This window comes from Gallinula chloropus, assembly GCF_964237585.1.
Source record: "Gallinula chloropus genome assembly, chromosome: 1".
Classification (NCBI taxonomy): domain Eukaryota; kingdom Metazoa; phylum Chordata; class Aves; order Gruiformes; family Rallidae; genus Gallinula; species Gallinula chloropus.
The window spans coordinates 116,149,505-116,162,902 of NC_140085.1; the positions used below are offsets into that span (position 1 = coordinate 116,149,505).

Genomic DNA, 13,398 nt, shown 5'->3' on the forward strand with positions numbered 1-13,398 from the left:
AGATGTTGCCTATGGCTAGAAGTGGTAGAAGGAAAAGCTTCCTTTAATTGCTAGAGCTGATAAACTTCTTTTTCAAATCAGAAAGCAACTAACAGCAGAAAGGGGCAGCTCTTAGCAAAAGCCACTGCTGCTCAAACAATAGGAATACAAGGGCAAAGTAGCAGCCGTATCAGTATCTTGTGTCCCTGTAAATCTGTACCTTTTCTCCAGCAGTGGCCAGCAGCAGATGCAGGAGAGAACACGGTAAGCATGAGGAGAGGCATGTATCCTAAGGATTTGCATGCTTCACTGGAGCTGTGAAGTGTTCTCCCATGGAAGACATTCCTGACACCAACTATCCTCATTTAAAATAATGACAGAAATACTCTAAAGACAAAATCATACAACTTGAAATGTTTTCAAGTATTTCTAACAAAACCTCAGGAATTCAAAAAAGCAGCTCAAATATTTATGGTAGTTTGCAGCTCATACTCCTTATGCCAACTTTGGGAAAGTGCCCTCTCTCTACAGGAAACAAATACGAAGAATAAGCATTTGTTTTCAGCTACTGCATTTTCTTTTCCATTGGCTAATACACAGTACTAAGATACCAACATGTAAAATGCAGTCAAAAACCAGAAAACTAATGAGATAATTTATCTCTGCAGCTGCTGTACCTGTGTCAGGTAGCTCTGGTACATCGACTAATCGTAATACATCAACTAATTGTAATACCAACAATTCCACTTTGAAAAGAAGGTATATCTTCCATGCCAGAAAAATGCATGGATAATGACTTATTTCATATAATGAGTTCTAAAGTCAAAACATGCCATATGTAACTTTTTTTATTTAAACCTTGACAATTATGCATCAACACATAATTACTTTTCCTTATCTCACAAAATAATTTCCAAAACATCTTCTGGAATTGATTTTGGTCTGTATTGACTACATGGAAATGTTAATACATGCTCTCACAAAATGGTTCTCTCGATCTTAAAATTTAGTGGATCTTAAGATGATGTTTTGCAATTACTAAAAGTCATCTTTATACAATAGGTACAGAGCATCCAGGCACAGTTCTTAAAAGCAGAGGAGATGGTGACTGGCTTTCTCCAACCAACTATTGCTCTTCCTTTCTATAATGAGAACAAGGTAACTTTTTCTACTTAAGTTATGACCCACTTCATGGGTTGAAAGGTAGGTTACAAAGAAATTATGACCGATAAATTGTTGCAAGTGTAACATCAGAAGATACAGACAAACAGAAAAGAGAAGAGATAGGCATGTTATTCAGTAATACACATTATCTCCCTTCATTTTTGGATCTTTGCAAATAAAACTCATGTTATCTTTATTTAGATTCTCATTATGAAGTTGTTAAAACACAGTATTCCCTTTACAGTAAGTCCATGTTGAAGGGCAAGAAGACAAGCAAAAAAATTTAGATGTGGGTTGTTTGTCCAAAGAATGCTTTGGAACTCAGCAGCCTGTGTACCCATTTCTAAAGACTTAAGTTATTAAATGATCTATTGTTCTGTCTTAAAAATTAATTCTCACCCTGTGCAAAAACTGTAAGTTTATTATGGCTGCTACTACCACCCTTAAGATGTAGTAGAGATTCTTCCCCGTGTTAAAACAAGCAGAGACAGGCTATACTGATCTTCTTGATATTGATCTGGTTAAGGTTTGGCTTTAGCAATTATTTTAATTATAAATTTATTCAGTGTTGACAAATTAAGAAAGGTACTTTGAAATGTTTTTTGAAGTAGTACTTAAATATTTTCTAAATAACAGTACTATTTAGTACACGCTTGAGAAACAATACACAGTAGATAAGGAAAGCAATTCTCCATAAAACAAGCTGTAATTAAAAAAATCAAGTGTTGTCCCATATATCTTAAATCCTAGTGAAATGATCAGTCTGAAGTAGCACAGATTTTCTAGCTAAAATTATTAAACATGCATTATAACAATGAGCAGCTGCAGGGAATGCTAGCAAACGCAGTAACACAAGTTGTTTTCTCCATGGTCAAGTATTGCTCCTTACCTCGGCCTCTTCAGCTGTTGCCCTGTTCCCCTCTCTCCTCCTCCCACACTCTCTCTTCTCTTTCATCTGGTATCAAACTAGATCCCCTAGCTGTTCCTCCTGATGTTTTCTCCCTGAAAAAAAGTTCTTACCCTCATCAGCCAAGGAGCATGCTCCAATTGACACACTAGATAACTCCCATCTCAACTTCTCAGGGCCAGAGTTCTTCTCCAGGGCCAGTCATCTTCCCTGGGCCAGCATCACTTTCATTACCTCTTACTAAATAAATGTACAGTGTAGTAGAAGTTAAGACAGAAGGCTGATTTTCTGAATCTTGAGGTTGTCTACACAGCTAATAAGATTATATACAGACTTAAAAAATGCATATGAATACCCATACACAGAGACTTCTACAAATCTGGAAATATAGTAACACAGACATTTATATTGCATAATTATATACTTAAGTACAGAACTTCTGCACCATTGCAGAGCCTCTAGTGTGTGCACAAGGAAATGCTGACACACAGGACACAAAACAGTAACCATATTAAATCAATATTAAATCATGTAATCCTGTGAAGCACAGCTCTATAATCTCACTGTAAGAATACAGGTTGCTCTGATGGACTTTGCTATGCAACATGCCTACATAGGATACTTTTACTGACAAAAGGAAACTACATGTACCATAAACACAGACAAAACAAGATTTATTCTGACTGTTTTCTTCTAAAAAAAGCTCACTTCAACATTCATGTAAATCCTTTATAATTAATGTCACCACTACAATTGCCAAGTAACTGAGTGCAGTTATTTACTAAACTGGAATACATTCTACTTGATGTGAAAATCAACTACAACCCAAATTAAGGAAAGCTTTCACACAAAAAGTTATAGTAGAAACTACAGCAATTTTTCTGATTTAAGCTAACAACTGTTCCTTAATCAGCTTTTCACTATAAGAACTGCACAATGTCAGCCAGATAGTCAGATGCCAAATTCCATTCCCACTGCACCTGGAATTTCAGTATTTCCTCAGCATGTCAGAAACCCCAAATCATTTCTCAAAATGAACTGTCAAGTGATAAATACAAAAGAATCCCTAAGTCAGCCCCTTCCCCATCAACTGCTGACACAAGTAATATTTGATAATTTTGTTTGCAGTCTTTATCACCTTTGATGACAAACTCTGAGAATATCAGAATGTCTTTCAAATTAATAACTCTAATTAAGCCCCATCTTAATTTTCCAGAAGAAATTCAGCTTGAAAAACTTAAACATTTTTTGCACTGCTGAAATTTTTTTCCTGGTAACACTATTGTATAACTGAATTGTCAGAGAGTTGTTAAGGGTCAAAAAAATACATTCAGAAGACTTCAATGTGTAAATGCACTGTTTCAAATACAGTTTGCAGCTTTTCCTTTTTTGAAGAGCAAAGTAAGGAAACATTTCTATTTCTTGGTTATGTATTTTTATCTATCTTCTCCCTTTAAAAATCTATAATCTTGTCTCACCTAGCCATAATTTGCGTAGAAGTAAGGACACAAAAGAAGCACTAATTAAATTGTTAGATAACCATTATAATGATTTCTCATTGTGGAAATGTATCGTCATTTCTGAGCAATGGTAACATGATAGCATCTCACAGGACTCCAGCTGATGCCAAGCCTGTTCTCATTTTCCCAGTCTCACTTACATAAATTAGCTACAGGCCCCACTGACAGAGAATCTCAAGTTTTTTTGTTTGGAAATACTCCACTTTTGTCAGATCTTTACCAGTGAGGTCATAGCAAACGAATTGATGCCAAATTGCCATGGATCTTCAGAGTGTTTGTCACAAGTTATGGATTCTTGCTATCTAAAACCACCCATCTGCTCAAAGGCAGTACCCTGAACCTGACTCCAAAAGGTTTATCGGTTGCAACTTCTGAGGGCTGAAACGAAATCCAAGACCAGTCACTTCAATTACAGCCTTCACATTAAGACAGGATGTGTGCCTGTGGGATCCAATGTGCATTTGGATTAGTCTGCCACTGTAGATTTTACTTTTTTTTAGTTTAGATTCCTATTGCAAACTCCAAGATAAACTAAGAAAACTCAGACTCACACCCTGACTAGCACCACTCTCTGCTGAGTGACCTATACTCAAAAAAAGGCTACTCAGGCCTAATGCTATTCTCTATCAGTAACTTCTGGAGTGGTAAGTTAGCAGAAGACAAGCTCACAAATGTTTATATAAGCCATTTTGAAAGGGTAACAACATTTTCCATTCTCTTCAGTACAGAAAGAACATGCCCACTGAAGAAAGTGGTTGTGAGGTATCACACAGTGACGTGAAGCCAGCCATGAACCACGATAGGATATACTTCAGTGAGTGGCACTTAGGTCAGATGCCAACACAATTTCATATCAAGGTCAACTCTACAATAACATTAAATACTACTCAGTACATAAGGCATCAGCTTTCAGTTCTCATAGCAGCATGAAGACCCTTTTTATGGAGACTGCTATAAACAAGATACTTCTTCAAAGCTTCTTACATTTTCTAAAAAAATTGTCAAAAGCATTAATTGAATCAATACCTAGCCAAAAAGTTGTTTACAAGCCATAACGCACTGTCAGTTTGCTATGCATTGTTATGTGGCTACAAATGTGATTCATAGTTGTTTAACATAAACAGCATGCTTGCTGCTATCATGCAATAAGGAAAACACATTTTTAACTAGAGAAGAAGTGGTAAATAAAGGGAATGTTTGCCAGATTTCTCTTCCCCCCATCCTAAATATATGGTAAATATTCCTTGAAGATAAACAGCAGAAAAGAAAAAGGTAGCTTTAGCAACCACCTGGAATTTCCTGGCTCCACATTTGGAGTCCCTTTCAGTTCCCCCAGCAAGATTTCTTAATTGAAAACTTTTTACTGTAGTTTGACACTATATACTATTGATTCCAGTAAAATTTAGCATATGTTTAAAATTGAGGAAGTATTATACAGGGCAGTCGCTGAAAACACGCAAAGATATTTTACACAAATCTGCATACAACACACTATGCAGAAAGTGTTTTTAATCCCTTCCTTATTTTTTTTCTTTACTCTCAGTTCTCTAAACCCAGCTCAGAAGTGACCCCCAGTGGTGAGACACCTTCTCCTCACTACAGGAGCCGTACAAAAGAGCCACAACTGCATCCAGTTTTTGGAAGCAATAGAGATTCGCAGGGATTTTAATCTAATGCCAACACTAATATAACTCATCTGGAAAGAGACACTGATCAATACTGATTCCTGGTGAATGCACTGGAGCATGCCAGCCTTTCTTCAATAAGCTGCTCTAGGGAGATGTTAGAAAAAGTTTTTTTGAGTCAAAAGATTAAGAGATAATTTAGCCTTCTAATACTTACAGGAGCCAGCAGAAACAAGGCTCAGGTGTCAGTCAGATCCTGAGCCTGGACTACTAGTTAGCACCCAGGAAAAAGAGTCTAAGACACACCTTAATTTTGGCTGAAAAGTTAACAAAAAGCCCTTTTATGGTTTCATAGTCATTTTGCACTATAAGATTTCTTAAAACAGGCCAGCCTATAAGCAGACAGCTAGGAAAACCTAGCTTCCTGTAACTGTCTCATAGCTTAACTACAACAGCCCTCATTATCTTTCTCTGTGCCATCCACATACAGCAGGAATAGTCACAGTGACTATCTCCCAAGGGTCTCTGTCCTTTCCTTTCACAACACAACCAGCTTCTCCGCAGCCTAGGCAGAAGCATTTGGGTTGGTTGAGTTTTTTCTTAAAACCTGATTGTCAAGACAAAATGTCAAATGACCCTCCCTGGTGTGAGCAAGCTCTTTGTATCTGAACAGAGCCCAGGAAAGACACTCTTTTCAGCCTCTAGAGAGGGAGGACTGTTCCTTGTTCTACACAGTGAGACTAGAAAGAGTCCAGTCAACAGTAGAGACATGAAGATTCACAAGGCATTGTCCTTACCTGTACTCCTCCCTTATTTCGGAGTGGGGAGACATTATGAGGAATGAGACAGTTCAGTATTGCATTGATGTTTTCTCTATGAAAGCAGTGTGCTGCTTCCAGTCATGCTCTCATTGCCTATTTCAGCTATTTCAGGGAGAGCATAGGTGACAGACACCAAGTCTACAGTCACATGTTACTTTCATGTAACTGCAGCTTCCTTTACGACCACCTATACAGTTATACACAGGGTTGGTACTGCTGCACCATCTCTACCCTGGATCTTCAAACTCCAGTATCTCAACCCCACTCTGACACCCCTTGCTTCTCATCACAGCAACACGCTTGATCCCTCACCAGTTAGTGCCTCTATTACTTGCCCTCCCAGCTGTGGGGGAAAAAGAAGAGGGTGGGGGTTTGTCAGAGCAGTGTTTAGGCAGACGGGGAGTCCCACTAGCATCTTTTTATTGCCAGGCAAGACAGACAGGCTTAGCATATAACCATCTTTGAAAAGCATCCTGCTCTAGACCATACGTTATAAAATTTGCTATCACAATTCAGCTTCTTTTAAGCTTTTACCTCTACCAAATAGCTGGAACCCAAAAATTGAAAAATTTCACTGAAGAACTGGCAAATATATTGTGAAGCTACACTAAAAAGGTATGCTGTGTAATAGAAAACGGAGGCAAATGAAGTCATTCTAAGACATACAGCACTTACTGTCTCATACACTATTTCCATCTACTACACAAGTTTAACAAAAATGTGCACATTTTTGTTGTTACAAAAGGAAATGTCACTGAGAAACAAGAACTGGTACCTTGGTTCCCATCTGCAGATTTCTTCCTCCTCCCTTTTTGACCCATCCTCACTCATGCTGCACCCACCTTCACGTCCTGTAGTTCATCCTTCCTCTGTATGGTAGAGGGTAAGGGCTCAAAACAGGAGCATCCCTGCTTTCAGCTACACTATTAAGTTAGCGAGTAATAAATTACCCCATGCTTGGTAAGCTATAGTAACTGACCATAACCATCCTCTTAGCCATTCACAAGTCTGAAATACAAACACATCATAAAATCTCTAGGATTTACTCTGCCATGCCATTGAGTTCTTTCTTCTTACTACCAGAGCTGGTACTGAAGAAGCCTACACAGCCTAAGGACTTTGGAGGCTGGTCTTTTCCCATGCTGAATCCCCAAAATATTTATCTGGCAAAACTTGTCACCTCTGGAACTGGGCATAAACCAGGAATCTACAGGGGTTCACATCTCAGTCATGGTGGCATTAGCTTTCATGAGAACTGCTTTCTGCTTTCCTCTGACCAAGAGGGCTCTGAACTGTCAGAGCAGGTGATGGTGCCCATGTACCCTCACTATCTTGAGTGCTGATGATTGAAGGGGGGTGGGGCAGCATTCCTTTAAGCATGGAGTTCTGAAACACCAGCAAATAGTATGACTATTACTAGAAACCAGGCATTGATGCAAGAAGCTTTTCAATGATTGAAGCCACCACCAAAACAAGTTTTGGTTTATGAGTGGTATGACCCCATATAAAGCAGCAAAATGTTAATTTGAGAAGGGAAGGTTGAAAGAATACAAAAACCAGCAAATGCACTCTCCCTGCACACACACGTAACTTACAGCCTTGCAAGTCAACAAATAACGTTGAATTCGTTATGAAAAAACCCTAAACACATGCAGTTAAGTTACAAGTATTTTTAATTGATAGTACTTTGTTATCAGTCCTTGGGTGAAGTTTTTCAGATGAGTGGCTTTCTGAAGAATTGAAGAGAAAAAGCATACTATCTGTCAGAAAGCAACTGGCTTGCCAAACACACTGTACTGCCTAACCAGCCTAGCAGAAACACAGCTTTTGAGAGCAGGAGTTCCACACGTGGCATACATTAAATCTATTTCCCAAAAAGAACAAGCTGTTCCAGAAACTACACATTTTATTAGTACAGATGAATTTACATTGCTCTATCTATGTGTTACGGCAAAGTTGTTCCAGGGGGAAATACCCCAAAATTTTCATTCCTAGCCAAGAGACCAAGTGGCAAAGCTTTCAAGTACAGGCAAAGAAACCTGGCAATAGTGTGCTGATCACTTCAAATAATACTTTTGTTAATTATTATATAATTATAATAATATACATTATATATTTATAATAATAATATTTATATATTTATAATTATATAATAATTATTAATTATATGTAAAAATATGTTAGATAAGCTATCAGTGATCCACAGAATCCTTTCAGATGTCTCACATAGGATACTTTTCATTCAACATTCTTCTCAGCTCTCAGTCTATTTCTGAGCTACAGCAAAGAACAAATTTTTTCTGGAATAAATACTTCCAAAGGGTTCTTACTTTTTGTCTTACTGGCTAAACAGGGAGGCATGATGCTTATGCTTTGAAGACGATAAGAGAAAATAAGTCAGTCTCCTGTTTTGTAGATCATACATTTTTCCTTAACTTAGGTACCAAAACTTAGATAGCAATAGAGATAAGGCTTTGGAATTTCAGTAGCACTACCTAATTTAAGCACTGGAAATTTAAAAAAACCTCTGAAGTTTAATATTTGAATCTCAAGTTCTACAATACACACTAACATGGATGGAAATACTTAAGAAACTACTGTCTCAGAATACACCCTGAAATCTAGGTTCATTATTGTGTTTGCTGAGAGGTCAAATTTCCCATCCTTAAAGAAAGACTCATTTGTGATAAAGTAACTTCATACTCTCCTTGCTAACATAACAGATTTGGAATTTAAGAACACCCAATGCTATCACAGAATCAAAAGTGCAGCTCAAGACATGTGAATTTGGACCAACTGAATTCCAACTGTACTGCAGCCTACCAAGTAATTCAAATGCACAAAGTTGTCTTCCCATTGCATTACCCTGGTGAGCACAATATCTCATATCTCAAAATGTTCCTGAATTTTGAGCTCTCCTTTAAAGAGGTACATTCAATTGTGGTTTTGTATGTTATCCTTTCTGCCTCTAATAAAGAGGAATTTAAACATCCCAACTTCAAGCTTCAGCCAATATGTTTGTATCGATTGTTTATTTTCTGGAAGAACATACTGTTTAAAAGATGGTTACTAGCTGAGCCAAAGTAATGAAGACACATCATCATTTGGCCATCATCCATTTGGAAGATACTGAAAAAAAGACTCAGCCTAACACAGCCTGAGAAGTTAGTAGTCAACTTAAGAGCCTTCAGATCAGCAAATGTGTGGGTGTAATATTTCCTAACGAAAGTAATCACTATTCTAACAAATCTGTCTCATTCTCCAAGTAGTGAATTCTTGTTTTGAAGCCTAGAAGATGTTATGCTGAAACTTACAACAATAAAATACAATCCTAGCATTCACATCTGAAAAATTATCCTTTGAGATGGCAATGCAAAAATGTCATTTGGGTGTTTAAATGCAAAGCTGCAGAAAAAAACAAACAGATCTCTATGCTTGGAGCTGCTGCTGAACATATGGGTGCCAGACAACAAGTTTACAGTTATCACCACTTGTTTCAATACTCAAGTTCACCCTCGACTACAGTGACACAGAATTTTCTTCTTAAAACAATGTACAAGTCTACAGTTTGCTTAACTGCTTTACACTACTTCAAGGAAAAAGGAGAAAGCATTGTGTTTCAATATCAAACACTTGTCTCTCTAATTTTGAACACCAACAGATCCTGTCAGTTTAACTAAATATTTAAACAGCAAGTAAACCACTTTTCATACTATATTGCTCTTCACTCAAACACTGCCTTCGTCGTTTTTGCACTGTATCAATATGATTTTTCCCCAGTTGAACAAATTTAGAAGTGTCCATGTGCATATAGCTGAAGCAAACCATACTTGTAAACCTTAATGTAAAAAAAACTGGTGATGAAAGAGTTGCCTCAAGTGCTTTTATTTTTCAGGCCCCCTATGCTACACTCCATTTACAAGAAAGGAGATCAGGAATCTCAGCAATCGCTCAACATGATCCTCAACAGCTCACTGGTGTTTGACTACCATAATTCTATGTGGTAAGATCTAGACCCCTTAACAGGTGGACATTATCAATTATTCAGATACTAGAGCTTTTGTTTTAATTCAAAACCATACTATTACCAGCATTTGTAGAGCCTGTGGACATTGAAAAGAAAGAGTAAAAGCAAGAATCCCCAAGATATGGGAACCAAATCACAGCAGTAGTGTTGTGTATGGCAGTTCTCAAACAAACAATTTAATAAACTATATTTTCTAGTTTGACATTTCAACTGGATTTAACTTTCTGCTGACAAGTAGTCTCCAACCCATCCTGTCTCCAACTCGACTACAGCACAGCTGGAAGTCTCTGCCTGTTTTAAAACAGTAGCAGCAGCATAAATCTAGTCTGGCTAAGTGAATTTCTCACCGACAATCTAAAGAATCCATGTGTACGTTGCATAAATAAATTATACTTTCATTAAGCCAGCCATGCTAGTTCTCATTGAACATGACCAAACTTTTAAGTACAGCCATGGTGGTTCAAAGAACATGACTAAGCTAAAGGTGTATTTCATTATTTGTGAATCAATCATGATAGCTCAAGTGAGCTATTACAGTGACAAATTGGGCATATTGCTACCTGTAACACAATACTAACCCATATGCACTCAATATACCACTTTTTCAAAAAGCCTGACTTTTCCCCCTAGAATATGTTGTTTGGTGGGTATGTAGCTTGTTTCTCATTGAGGAATTAAAGAGATAGCCTCCCAAAACTCTAAATTTGCACCGATTTTCAGAATGCTAATGCCAGTTCTGCTCACATTTTATAGTCTTTTTAAATCCATCTAGTAAACCTGAGATTTTTAAGATACATAATAACCATAAAAACCGGAAACTAGAACTACAACACCTCAATCCTGAGGAGGAAAAATCCACAAGAATTTGCAGTCCTCAGCAGCAGATAAAAATTACGTTTGAAGTAGTACCATCCAAGGCCCAGAGAGTAGATAGGAAGACCTGAAACTCTTAATAGTCAGATTTATACCAACCAACATAATATATTTGACAGGAGAGACAGAGGAGAAAAATGCAGAAAAAGTATTATTTCTCCTATATTAGTAAAAGGAGTTTGCAGCTAAAATCATTTTGAAAAGTCTGACAAGGTTAGGTCTACCAGGGGTTTCTAAACATAGTGGTACAGACGCAACCTGTATCTGTGGTATTATTAGTTAACTGCCAACTCTTAAACAAGAGCAACATTTGCCATGCTTCTGCTAACAGAACTTTGAGATTGCTTGATCACTAGTTGACTCATAGCATTTCTTACTACAGGGAAGCATAAGAAAATAAAAATAATCACTTGCTGCCAATGAACAATACTTGGATAATCTCTCAAGGAAGGAATATACTATCCAATAGATCCCTAGTCATTTGGTATTTCACAAGCTCTCCACAAAAATAGTAAATAAAAGAAGAAAGTTCAAGAGTATTAGAGCTTGCAAGACTGTTTCCTCCATTTCCAGTGTTACTGACTTTGAGCTTAAACAAGTATTCCCTCAAATTATTTACCTGTCAGGTACATTTCTGGTATCTCCTTGCTCCATAGGAGAGCAAGGTAAGCTATGTAGAACATTATGTAGGGAGAGAACTAACTTGTTTGGAAGCTATGCTTATTTATTTTAATATAATCTCTTCATTACTAACTGTAGCTTTTACACACAAGTTGCAACTTGTTACACACAATAATGTAGAAGCATGTCATGGCTAAAGCAAGAGACATTGAATCCATGACTAAGCACACAAGTACAAAAAAGCCTACCATTAAAAAAACTACAGGAAAACAACATTTGAACAACTAGGTTTGATTTAAGCTTCAACAACACAGTATACATTGAAAAAATATCTTCAATAGATGGCCTGCAACCTGTACTATGCCACTAGATGGCAAGTTTGGATAGAAGTTAGCTAACTTTTTTCACTTATGACATATTCGAAAATTCCAAATGTATAGGAGAGAAACAATCAAGGAAAAAAACAATTAAGGAGAAGGAGAAAGGGGCCTTCAATAAACTACAAGTATTCTTGTATAGAGCACATTTAATATTAGTCAGAAAAGCAAAATGAATTTTAGCTTTGTTTCCACATCTGCCACACAAATAGATTATCAGTTCTTAGGTGCTTACTGCTCACAGACAGGGAAGAGCTTTCCCATTTGGTCACAGAAAGCAGCACTGACGGTCGCAATCATGAGAATGCAGGATCTGCAGGAAGGCTGAGAAGGGAAGCAGCAGTGTCAGGGCTTCAAAAAGCCAACTTCAGCTTACACAAGGAATTGCTAGTTAGGATTCCTTGGAAAGTAACTACTAATGGGTTAGGAGTACTTACATCTGGAAGAGGAAGCTGGGTTTGTTCAGTTTAGCAAAGAGGATGCTAAGGTGTTACTGAACAAACAACCTTTAACTACTGAAGAGAGTTAAAAGAATGACAGAGCCAAATGCTTCTTCATAGTACCAGATGATATAATGAAGCGTCAACAGTCAAATTGCAGCTTGAGAGGTTCAGGAAGAGCATCAGGGGGAAAAATTAACAATCACTACAACAGTACAGCAGCACTTGAATAGGTTGCACAGACAGGTTATAGCATGCAACCTTGGACATCTCAAGATTCAACCGAAGAGTATGGCAACAGCCCTACTTCAAGCAAAAGGCTGGATAGAAGCACTTCCAACAGTATTTCACAACCGCAAAGTAGATATGGATCTGGCTGAGCCTGGCATGCATGAAAGGACAGCTATTCAAGAGCAAGAAAAAGTTCTCTGTACTGATTGATTGGGTGTAACAATCTGAGCTGCTATGAGTCAATACTTAATGCAATGACACAGTTTGAGCAACCCTTTGGTTGAACCTTCAGAGACACAGAAAGCAAATGCAGCTTTGAATTTACAGATACACCTATTAATAGCATTTTAGTCACTTTTTCTGGATCTGCTAGTCACCTGCCTGCCACACGATGAAGTCATATCACATATCCCAAAACTATTAACTGTGCAATGTTTATCATAGCCACCTTCTGGACTAGTGTACAGTGCTTTGAAGAGTCCCTTCTAAACCTAAAATATCACCCAAGTTACTTAAAACATTCAGCTGCAATGTGTCACTTAATTCACTGATTGATCTCATAGCCAAAAGAGACTACTGCTGGAAACAGGCATCCAGTGAGGAATTTCAATAGTTCAGTTCCCCTAACAGCAGGCATCTCATTCCTGTGTTAATGTTTGGGTGGTACAGAAAAGGAGCTGGACAAGCATGGCATTCAAGGAAGTCCTGACAGTACTACATAGGTTGGAAAGAACAACTTCAAAGAGCTTGAGTTGCTTGTATTACTTTTTAATTGCCTATTGCTTCATCTCTTCAGATCAATATAATACAGTT

The 13,398-nt window shown here is 37.6% G+C and overlaps 1 protein-coding gene across 1 annotated transcript in view; it reads right to left on the reverse strand.

The window, feature by feature from the left end:
• HLCS (holocarboxylase synthetase) overlaps positions 1-13,398 on the reverse strand; it is a gene marked incomplete at its 5' end in the record, with an annotated part of 119,614 nt that overhangs the window by 90,970 nt on the left and 15,246 nt on the right. The gene's annotated exons all lie outside the window — the stretch shown is intronic.